This window comes from Olea europaea, unplaced genomic scaffold, assembly GCF_002742605.1.
Source record: "Olea europaea var. sylvestris unplaced genomic scaffold, O_europaea_v1 scaffold1040, whole genome shotgun sequence".
Taxonomy (NCBI): Eukaryota; Viridiplantae; Streptophyta; class Magnoliopsida; order Lamiales; family Oleaceae; genus Olea; species Olea europaea.
Window position 1 is genome coordinate 45,164 of NW_019227739.1, and position 11,999 is coordinate 57,162.

At 32.3% G+C, this 11,999-nt stretch overlaps 1 pseudogene; it reads left to right on the forward strand.

The window, feature by feature from the left end:
* The window catches only part of LOC111372883, a 27,464-nt pseudogene extending 15,846 nt beyond the window's left edge, over positions 1-11,618 (forward strand).
* Positions 11,619-11,999: the final 381 nt, after the last annotated feature.

Sequence of the window (11,999 nt, forward strand, 5' to 3'; positions counted from 1 at the left end):
ACATATTGTTAAATTTATTAATTTTATTCTAGTATTATCTTTTTCTCTTATTGATTCTCTTTCAGTATTTCTTATCCAATTTTCTCCTAAAAATGCATCTGAAATATATTCTACTAATTTTTCTATACCCTGTCTATCCGACTTTATTATTTCTGTCTGTACATTTCTTTTTATTAATTTTTTGTATCATTATTTATTCATTCCCACCAATTTCTAACATCTCCTTCAATGGATGCTATTAAGAAATATATTATTGTTTCAGTATTTTTCCATGTGTCATCTTGATTATATAAAAAGAATAATATCATTGAATCTGTCCAAGTTAATAAAGCTTTTTTCGTATCTATTTTACAATCTACATTTAGTTTTGTTCCTCTATAATTAATTGATTTATCATAATTATCATTTAATTCAAACATATCTTTACATTTATTTCCTTTAGGTGATTGTCCATCTCTTACTTTATTATAGAATTGTCTATATGATTTGTTATATGTAGGTGCATAACTTTCATCTGTATCATGTAATTCCCGTTTAGAGGTTCCTGCTGGATTAGGTCCTCCTCCAGTATTCATTAAAACTTGGTATTCACTTATATCAGTTAAGTTTAATTGATCAAAATTTTCTATTAGTAAATCTAATTCTTCATTCATTTTTATCTTCTTTTTCTTCTACTTTTAATTTTCCTAATGATTTTTCTTTAGATTTTTCTTCCTCTTCTAATATTTTTGGTAATAAATTATTTATAAATTTATCATCCATATTTCCTGTTTCTATTACTATAGTCTCTTTTTTTATATGTTTCTTTCCTATTCAAGTCATTTCTTTTTCTATAAGCTTTTTATCTATTTTATTATCTTTGTTATTATTAATTTTCTAATTTCAATTTTTAATATATTTATATCGTTTCTTGTTTCTTTTACTTCATTTCTTAAATCTTGTACATCAGTTATTAACATTTTTATTAATGATTTTAATTCTTCCATATATTCACTTATTGACATCATAATTTTTTCTTATTTTTAACTCATAGGTTAATTTGCACCTTTTATATTCCTTTTTATATATTATTTTTCCAAACATTCTCTCAACTGTATCTGGATCTACTAATTCTTCTTTTACTATAGTAAAATATCTACTCTCAAGTCTTAATATTTTACATTTTAATTTTATTAATTTCTATTATTTTATATTCTTATTCCTTCTGGTATTAACATTATATTTCGTATTTCTTCTTGTATTTTTTCCATTTTTATAAGTAATTTATTCAATTTTAAATGTGTATTATTACTTGCACTCATACTTTTCTTTGTAATATAAATTATTTTCTTCATCTTTATATATATTAATAATTTTTTCATATGTATATATATCTTTTATTTTTCTATTATTAGTTTTTCTAATATTTGTTCTTTTATTTCCTTAGGCAGTTCTTTAATTATTGTTAGTATCATTATTTTTAATCTATTATGAATTGGTTTTAAAAATATATAGCTACCTCTCTCTTCTTCTAAACGTCAATAATTATCTATTTTTTTTATTTTAATTTCCATGATCTCTATGCTTTTATCAGGATGTAAATATTTGTGTATTAAATCAATTTTTATTTTAAAGACGTATAATATAAATATTCCTTTAATTTTCTAATAGTTAATCTGTTATTTATTAAACTTATATAAAATCTAAGTGTTAATCTAAATCTAAAAATTTTTACTTCAAATAATCTATTTTTTATAGGTTTTCTCATGATTTCTATGGCTCCGATACCAATAAGGGGGTTGCTATTTAGAGCGAACAAATCAAATAAATTAAATAAATCAAATTAAAAATATTAATCAAATAAATCAAACAAAAACTGTCAAATTTCAACCAATATTTAATTTTAAGGACTAAAATGGAGGATTTCTATATTATAGTGTCTTATTATGTAATATCTAAATGGAGGACATTTTTGGTATGTAAATTGACCAACGATCATTTTGGAAAAGTGGTCATTTTCTAAAGACTATTTCCATATATTTTCCTTTTAAGGTGTTGTTATTTCAATTTATAATTTTTGTAATAGTATTTTTTGAACAATGTATGGTTGAAAAAAAAAATATTTTCAATTTACATGTAATATTATTTTATACATGATTGTATGATTAAAAATAAAAGAGAAAATTTATAATTTGAAATTATAAGGACCAAACGAGGGCTAAAATTGAAAGATAATAATGAATGAAGTCTGGATAATCGATATTGTATTTATTAATTTGTGAATAAAAAAAATTCAATTCAATTGAAAACAATTCGACATATTTAAATTTCATATTACACTTATTAGATCATAATGAAATTATTGATAATATATATTTTTTAATTATTGAAATGAAAGGGGCGTTACGAAAAGTACACTCAAGGATGAATATATGAATGTGTTTCACTTAGTGGTGTCAACGAATCGAGTCTAGTCGAGCCAGCTCAAGAGCCAAAACTTAAGGTTTGGGTTCAACTCTGATAAATTGATCCGAGTTTTTTTGCGAGGTCGAGCCGAGCCGCACAGGCTCTTTTTTTTTATTTTTTATTATATATAAGGCACTCGGCTGCCTAAGAAAAGGCAAGGTAGCCGATTGCTGCCTTAAGAAAGGCAGCAGCCAACTGCCTTTGATCTATCCTTTTTTTTTTTTTTTTTTAATTTTTTTTTAAAGGCTCGAGCCGACGATCCACACGAGCCCGTCACCCCAAAATGGGGCTCGATTTATACTAGTCTCAAGTCGGGCTGGCTTGAACTTTTTTCAAGTCGAGTCATGAGCGGCCCGAGCCGACGATCCCAATTGACATCCCTAGTTTCACTTTCGAATTTTGTAAGAATTTTGGATAATGGGAGACGTCTTATTTTCAAGGAATAATGTTTTTAAGCCTAACTAATACTTAGTATTAACCTTATAAACACCTCAAATATGACTCATATTTTTATTTAAAGGCATTCCTGTTTGGTGTAAATTAAAATCTAAGTTACTTAATTTTATTTACACATTCGATGGGATTCACAATTTTTAAACTACATATTTCATCATTTAATTTTTTTTTTATCAAAAACTACTAAAAGATTTTTTTTTATATAAGGCACTTGGTTGCCTAAAAAGGCAAGGTAGCCGAGTGCTGCCTTCTTAAGGCAACCGCCAACTGTCTTTGAGCTGTTTTTTTTTTTAATTTTATTTTAAAGGTTCGAGCCCGAGCTGACGAGCCACACAAGCCCATCACCCCAAAATGGGGCTCGATTTCTACCAAGCCTCGAGTCGGATCGAATCGAACTTTTTTCGAGTCAAGCTACGAGCGGCCCGAGCCAACGATCTCAATTGACATCCCTCGTTTCACTTTTGAATTTTGTAAGAATTTTGGATCATGGGGAAGACCTCTTATTTTCAAGAAATAATGTTTTTTTGCCTAACTAATACTTAGTATTAACCTTATTTATTGAACACCTCAACTATGACTCATATTTTTATTTAAAGGCATTCCTGTTTGGTGTAAATTAAAATCTAAGTTACTTAATTTTATTTACACATTCGATGAGAATCACAATTTTTAAACTACATATTTCATCATTTATTTCTTCTTCTTCTTCTTTTTATTTATTTATCAAAAACTACTAAAAGATTTTAATATACAACACAATTGGCTTAATTGACTCTAGATTGCGTTCGTTTGGCCCTAGGGATGTCAAACCGGCCGAACGGCTCGTCAAAATCCGGCTCGTGGACGGCTCGGGTTCGTCAAATTTCGAGCCAAGCAGGGGGCTCAATCCCACGAGCCGAGCCTCGGCTCATGAGCCGAGCAGGGCTCGGCTCGTTGAGCCCACTAGCGGCTCTTGGGCACACGGCCCACGAGCCATTTTGACGAAAAATATGAATTTTTTTTTTAAAAAATAAAAAAAATCACAAGCTGCTCGACCCACGAGCTCGCCTGCGAGCACGAGCCGAGCTCGAGCTCGGCTCGTCTTTCACGAGCCACGAGCCCGAGCCGAGCTCGTGAGTTAAAGTCGGCTAGGCCCATTGCCATCCCTATTTGGCCCCCATTAAATTATCTTTTATTTTTTCATTCCAATTTTTAACCACACAATCTTTCATAAAATAATGTTACTTGTAAATCAAAAACTTTTCCTTCTTGTTCAACCACTTATTTTTCAAATTTTTTTTTATTCCATCCATTTTCATTTCAAAAATGAGGACCAAACATAGTTGACAATTATATTAATCGTTCTACATGGTATCCTACTTGTTGTTGTTTTATTATTAATATAAAAACTCAATTGATTTTTTTAATTGTTAAAATCATGATGTATAGGATACCACAATTAGTGATTACTGTAATCGTCGATTATGAATGATATTATTCTTACACTAGTGGAATTGAATGATACTGTTCATTTTTCTTGGGTAACTAACCATGTTGGAAAGCTTTAAAATTAAAAATTAATTTTGAAGTTTTTTTTATAACATATCTTTCGAAAAAAATTTCTCATTAAGTTTTGTTTAAGTCTCATTTTTGTTGAAAAATGAGTTATGTAAAGGGATTTTTAAAGAATATATGATTAAAAATTAAGGAAAAATCTGAATTTACATATAATTATTTTAATGGAATAATGTGTGGTTAGGGACGTCAATTGGGTCGAGCCGGCCATTTTTTACTATAAATACCCCCTTCCCCCAAAGATTTTTTTCATATCAATTGCTCTTCCAAGATTACAACTCTCTTTTATTATATCAATAATCGAGTTTTTACTCTCTTGTGCTACAAAATATACAATATCAATTCAATTTTTATAGTTTATTAGTTACAATTTCAATTCATCCAATTCTTAATTCTCACAACCTCACTACATTTATATTCATCTAGTCAAGATTTCATCATAAACAATCACAGAAATGGATCAACGTTCATTTGTTGAGAGCTTATTCGATACAGGATGTGAGCCATTGCCACATCATGGAGAATCGCCTAAGACGCCGCAAAGTCAATTTTCAAATGAATTTGCCGATCTAAATGACATACCGATACCTAAAGATGTTCACATTCACGGTCAGGGAAGCCACACTCCAATTGATTTGGATGATATTAACGTTCCCGAAGCGGAACATGAAGATGAAGATCAGTAATTAAATATCCCAGATGCGAAGGGGAAAGCGAAAGGCCAAAAAACAAGCAAAATGTTGGGATCACTTTAAATTGATTTCAACGGGAAAAGTCGTTGATGGCCTTACAGAATCTAAAGCAGCATATAAATACTGTCAACAAAGATTGGCATGGCAAAAAGGAATTGGTACCACTCATCTCAACCGCCACTTCAAATCATGTGCAGCCAGACATGGACTTCTTCCAGCCGGTCAAACACAATTACAATTTGACAGTCCAAGCGCCGGTTCTACAACTTCACCCCTATCCACGTGGGTGTACTCGGAGGACGATACTCGAACCGGAATGGTGAAATTTGTTGTCGTCACTGAGTTGCCTCTGGCTATTGCAGACAATCAACACTTCGTCTCGTTCGTGAAAGAATATCTACAACCGAGGTACGTTGGGGTAAGTCGAAACACTCTTCGTGTCGATACAATAAATTATTTCAATAATTCAAAACAACAATTAATTATGAATTTGCAACAATATGGCGGTGTTATATCCTTAACTTTTGATATATGAGAAGGGGTTAATAAAAGAGCATATATAGTTGCAACCGCACACTATATAGACCTACTTTGGTGCATGCATAAGAAAATTATTGCTTTTAAAATTATTGAATTTCCTCATAATGCTAATAATATATATAATGCTATTATCAGTATTGTTAGAGAATATCATTGTGAGAGTAAAATTCGATCTTTTACTTTTGATAATGCTAGCGTTAATAAGGTAGTCGTCGATAAATTGTGTAGGACACTTCAACCTGATTTTGGTGGGTATTTGTTTCATATTCGTTGTGTGTGTCATATCTTGAATTTAATTGTGCAAGATGGTTTAAAACATATAAATGATGAATTTCAAAGGATTAGGAATGTATTAGTATATATTACGATCTCTCCTAGTAGAAAACAAGCATTTGAAAATTTTTGTGCCGAATTAGGGGTGATGACTTCTAAAACATTTGTTAGCGACGTAGGTCATAGATGGAACTCTACATACTTGCTATTAAAATCATGTGAAAGTTTCGAAAATTTAATAACTGACTTTTATAATAATAGACATGTTAGAAGTGATGATGATGGTATGTTAAATGAATCCGATTGGATTTTAACTTTGAAAGTTAAACAATTTTTGACATCTTTTTATGAGACCATAAAAATTTTATCCGGCGTTTATTATCCCACAAGCTGTATGATGCTTGAACGCCTTTATATAATTGCTAGAACATTCCATAAATATAAAAATGATCTTGCTTTTAGTGACATTTTAATTGCTATGGAATTAAAGTTTAGAAAATATTGGGAAGAATTGCCTATGTTATTTCCTTTAGCATGCGCAATGGACCCCCGATATAATATTTCGGGAACTAAATACGTAATTGATCAAATCAATAAAATTTTAATACTTGATACACCTATCACCTATAAAAATTTAGAGCAAACATTATGTGGAATGTATGATTTATATACGGAAAGAATGTGTGTAAATGTTAGTTGGGTACCCTCTACTGCACCTACTCCTTTTGCTGAAACTGAAGAAGATGTTGCGGAAATAATGAATTTATTTCAGGGCATTCATACATTTACATATGATGCAACTGCAATGTGTTCATCTAGTGCCATGTCGTCTACATCTGCATCTCATCAAATATCGGTCGAAACTCAAAATGCGCTGCCTACCGAATTAATTGATTATTTCAATCATAATATGCCAACAGACAGAATAATTTAAAAAACTTCAGAAGAAGTAATTGAATTCTGGCGAAAGTATGAAAGACGTTGGCCAATTGTTTCTGCAATTGCGAAAGATCTATTGACACCTCCGGTTAGCACTGTTGCTTCGGAGTCTGCTTTTAGTACAGGTAAAAGGGTTTTAACTGATATCAGGAGTTGACTGAAAGAAGATGTTTTGGAAGGGTTAATGTGTGTGAAGGTTTGGTAGGACGCTAATTTTCGACTACAAGATAAATACGCTAAAATTGCATGTCGTCAGGTAAGTGATATTTGATTTAATTATATTAATCAATTTTTTTTATTTTTTAATCGTTAAATTTAATTTTCTTTAAAAAATTGTACACGTTACAACAAGTTTTTCGTGTACAATTTTTAACTCCGCCTACCTAAAATTGATGTAGCCGATCTCAAACCCGGATAAAAGAAGAGGGTTTATATTTTATTAACTTTAAAAAGAAATCAAAAAAATATATTTTTTGTAAATGTATTTCAAAAAATAATTCGTTTTCATTATATAAATATTTTATACTTTATAAAAAGTATTACAAATTACAATATGATATAAATAAAAAAAATAAAAACTTGTTTTCGTTAAATTATTTGTATTTTTTAACACTTTTTATTTTTAAAACTCTATTCTTTATTTAAAAAAAAAAAAATAGGCGAGCTGTCGAGCCGAGCTCGCCCAATTTCAAAGAGTCGAGCTCGTGGCATTAAGGGCCGAGCCGACCATTGCCAATTCTATGTATGGTTGAAAATGGGTTCAAGAAAAAAATAAACTTTTAGTGAATGAAGCTCAAACATTGGCTTAATTTGATGGTCAAAGGAATTAACTAAAAGAGAAATTGATGAATACGGTCAATTTATCACATTTCGAGAATAACATATGTTAAAAATGGTTGGGGACAAATACAAAAGAATGAAAAGACGAAGACGTTTGCTACAGCCTATACAAGTTTTATTTTTCGGGACACAAAGAAATCACATATACTTGAAGCAATAGCTCTCTATGAAATTTGATTGACATACTCGGAGCATCTCTCAAGATATTTTTTAAATATAAGATTATCCATATTTTAAAAAGTTAATCCTTAAAATTATACACGAATGAACTCTTCAAATTAACATTTTAAAATAGGGAGTGAATTTGACTCTCAAAATTTGAAGAGTCAAACCTACTATCTCTAAGAAAAATAATTTAATACTTAGAAAGAGAGCTAATGAAAATAAAAGAGAAGGAAAAACAATATAAAATTAAGTGTTAAATATAAAAAGTTTGTCGGAGTACTTAAAAATTTTTATTGTCTAAATTTATAAATGCACTTTAAAAATAGTCTTTTGAAAATAATCTTCGTATATTAAATTAAATATTTCAAAAAGGTGAGGGACCAAACTATAATTTTCCCTTATTAAATTAAGGCTAAGGGCGTTTTCATCTTTATCTTGTCACTGTAAGGCTAAAGCATTTAAAGATACTAAGTCAGTTATTTCAGCTCTAAAAAGTAAAGGCTTATATGCAATTGGTGCAGTTGTATTTTGCTATGGGGGTGTGATTTCACAAGTTGCCATTAGAGCCATTTTTCCCCGTTTTCTTCGAACAACTTTAGGATAGTTTTGTAATATTAGGCTTAGCTTGCTACTCGTTTGTTATGAGCAATTTCTAGCTTCTTGTGAGTGAGGTATGGAATGAGTGCTTAATGGCTTGTGATTCTGATTACTCACTTGCGATACTATTTCTTAGTATCATTATATATTACTGCTAGCATACACATTAAACTATTGCTACAAAGTACGAATATCACATCACTCCTAGCATGTCATGACACTATTTTCATTATAGTCAGTACGTATGCCACGTTATCTATATTTTCATTTCATTATCGACAGCATATCACCTTCTATGATACATGAAATGCTCTCTACATATTCTATTTTGGTTAAGATTCATTTGATATAATTCACGCTATCGTCATTAGTAATTTGAGAGACAAATGGACCCCAATTTATTTTGTATATATGCAACAGAGATATTATGTTATATTGTGGGTTGGTTTAATCTATATTACAGAAGTGATGTCGAAATTTTGACAAATTATGTGACATCTTTCGAGACAATCTATAAGCCAACGTTTATTCAGGCTCACACAAATATTTGTCTAAGACAGTTCGTAAGTCCTCACTTATTGAAATACTTTATATTCTCGACACAATTCGTAAGTTTTCACCTATTTTGGAATTGATACATATTTTTGAGACAGTTTGTGAGCCCTCACTTACTAGATCTGTTCATATTTTTGAGACAACCTGTAAGACCTTGCTGCTTAACAATTTATATTTCGAAGTCAGATCCACATATGAATATACGACTCAAATTTGAAGGACTATTGTTACGCCTATAAATTACTTGGCATGCGCGTGACGTATAGGGTCCCATATATGTCGATGTGGCATCAAACTATTCAATTATTGAGACTATTTAATTAAATAATAGCATTTTGGAATTGGATTGGCCTAGCTAATCAAACAACATCAAATTGGCTTAGAGCTCGGCTATTCTTTATATATATGTGAGTTCATTTCATAATAAGGTATGTTCTAAAACCCTAGCCAAACTCTCACTCTCCCATTTATTGCACTCTTTATATTTCGTACGATTGTTGATTTGATCGTTGAAGTGCAAATGGTCAATAGGACTTTTTCTCTTTTGGTGGCCTTCGCCTCCTAACGAAGTGTACGAGTGTGCAAGTGATGCTTGAGTGGAGGAAACATGGTCGAGATTTCGTCTACTCATTTTTTGAGTTTAACACAACTTATTATCAGCCAAGGTCATAGTGGGGCTGGAAAAAGGATAGCCTTACTCAAGCCGGAGTGCTATTACATCCATCATTTGTAAAGGTATCTGATTTCAAGGGTGCGAAATTCTATTTACAAAAAGTTGCATATTTATTTTAGGAAGTGATGCTCGATTTTCTATGTTGATTTGTTCTCTGATGCTCAAACTTTTCGAGATGGACGAAGTACTCGTGTCGACACAACCTGACACAGGTATGGGATAACCCGACACAGGTATGGGATATGTGTCAAATCTTTCATATTTCAACCAAACACTTTGCCATTTATACTTCTTCCTTTTTTTCTTTCCCTTATCTATTCTCTATAAATACAGCACCGCCGCTAAGAGGTTATAGAGGCTAGGTGATATAAGTTAGCATAGAAGACCAGCTTCGAAGATAAACAAGATAAGTCATTACACGTCGATGAGAGACCGTCAACCCCTCGGGGCGCTCTACCTCTACCAGTGACCGTCGACCCCCCCGGGTGTTCTATCTCTATGATAAATCGTCGACCCTTCGGGGGCACTCTATCTCTACAAGAGACCGTCGACCCCCCGAGGGCGCTCTGCCTTTACGTGAGACTGTCAATCCCTCGAGTGCTCTACCTCTATGAGAGACCATCGACCCCCTTAAGCGCTCTATCTCTACAAGCGTCGACCGGCATGGAATTACCTATAAGCTATCTCAACACTTAGTCATAAAATCTCTGATGAATTAACAATCTTACATGGCGGTTATCTCGGGCACAACCTCCGGGGGTAGTTAAGACCCCCCTTTCAGAATGTGAGGATAATGGGAAGGCTAACGTAAGACACGTGGCACCACAACCACCTGGCTTTCACTTGGCTTTCGACGTCTATAAATACCCCCCAAGGGCAACATAGGTATAGAGGATTGCATATTTTTCAGCCATCTGAATTCCGACTTTATTTTCTCCTAACACGTATACTGATTCTCACGCCGAAGATAAAATGGGGGAGAAAGTCTCGCCTTCACTTTTCAGGTTACACACGCCCGTCGGAGTAGCAGAAATACCAAAGACCGCCAGGAGGATCAGGAGGCATTATTCCACCACCATTTCGCTAGGTTTCCCTTCTTTTTCTTTTTTCCTTCCTTTTTCTTCCTTCTTTAGGTTTAGGGTTTTCTTTATATAAAATGAAAATGAGTTCTATATTTAGTTTCCACTAAATTCAAATTGCAATTAAGTCCTTTATTTCTATTTTATATAACATTTAATAATTAATTTCCCATAATTGAAAACTAAACTTCAAAATTCTATTTATTAGTATTAACCCCTTAGTCAATACTTACTTATTTCTTTGTGGACAATTGATTTAGGTCTATTTAAAATGACATATTGGGTTAATAAAAAAAATAAATTAAAGTTTGAAAGACGTACCCATATGTCCGTATTCGAAATTTAGACTCCTTTTAGTCACATCCCTATATCCTATATTTTAAAAAATAAAATATTCAACACTTAAATATGTACATGTACCCGATACCTATAAACGTGTTTCAGCATCATAAGATTTGTTTGTGGTTAGACATACCAAACTTTCACAATAAGGTTAAGGCTCCAGTGGCTATTCTGGGAGGCAAGACTGACATCCATTCTCCTCCAGAGCTTTTCAAACAGTTTGAGAAGATTTTGTCCTATAAACCTGAGGTATGAGCACATTTGATTAGGAATCAACACAAAAGCACGAGCCATAAGCTATTTGACAAGTCTTCTTTTTCCCCTATAAGTTGCTAGCTTTGTGAAAATCTTTCTCGGTGTTGCTCACGGGTGGACTGTGAGGTACAATTGGAGGACGAGAAAGGTGTGAAATTTGCTGAAGAAGCCCACAGTGACATGCTGAATTCGTTTGTCAAGTATGTCAAGTAGAACATGCAATCAGCATCGAACAAGTATATGACCAATAATTGTCAAGTTTGTGCTAAAATAAAGATGGAAACTTCCATACCATGTGAGACATTCACCTCAATTTTACACCCTGCAGGACAAAGTTCAGGACCAATACGATTTAACGTAAAATCTCAGTCGAGATTATATTTATGAAGTAGAAACGGGATCTAAAAACACGATAAAGCACCAATTAGACTGTCCCAGAAAATTTCTATTCGAGTGCATAGTACGAAAATTCAGGGAGTATCAAGAATGAAGTTCCGCCCATTGTTCGGCTACTTTACATTAAACAGCAGTTTCTTGCATTTTCACCACTGAATGAGGTGTGGAAATCGTCGTATGGTGGCATTGGCCTTTCTG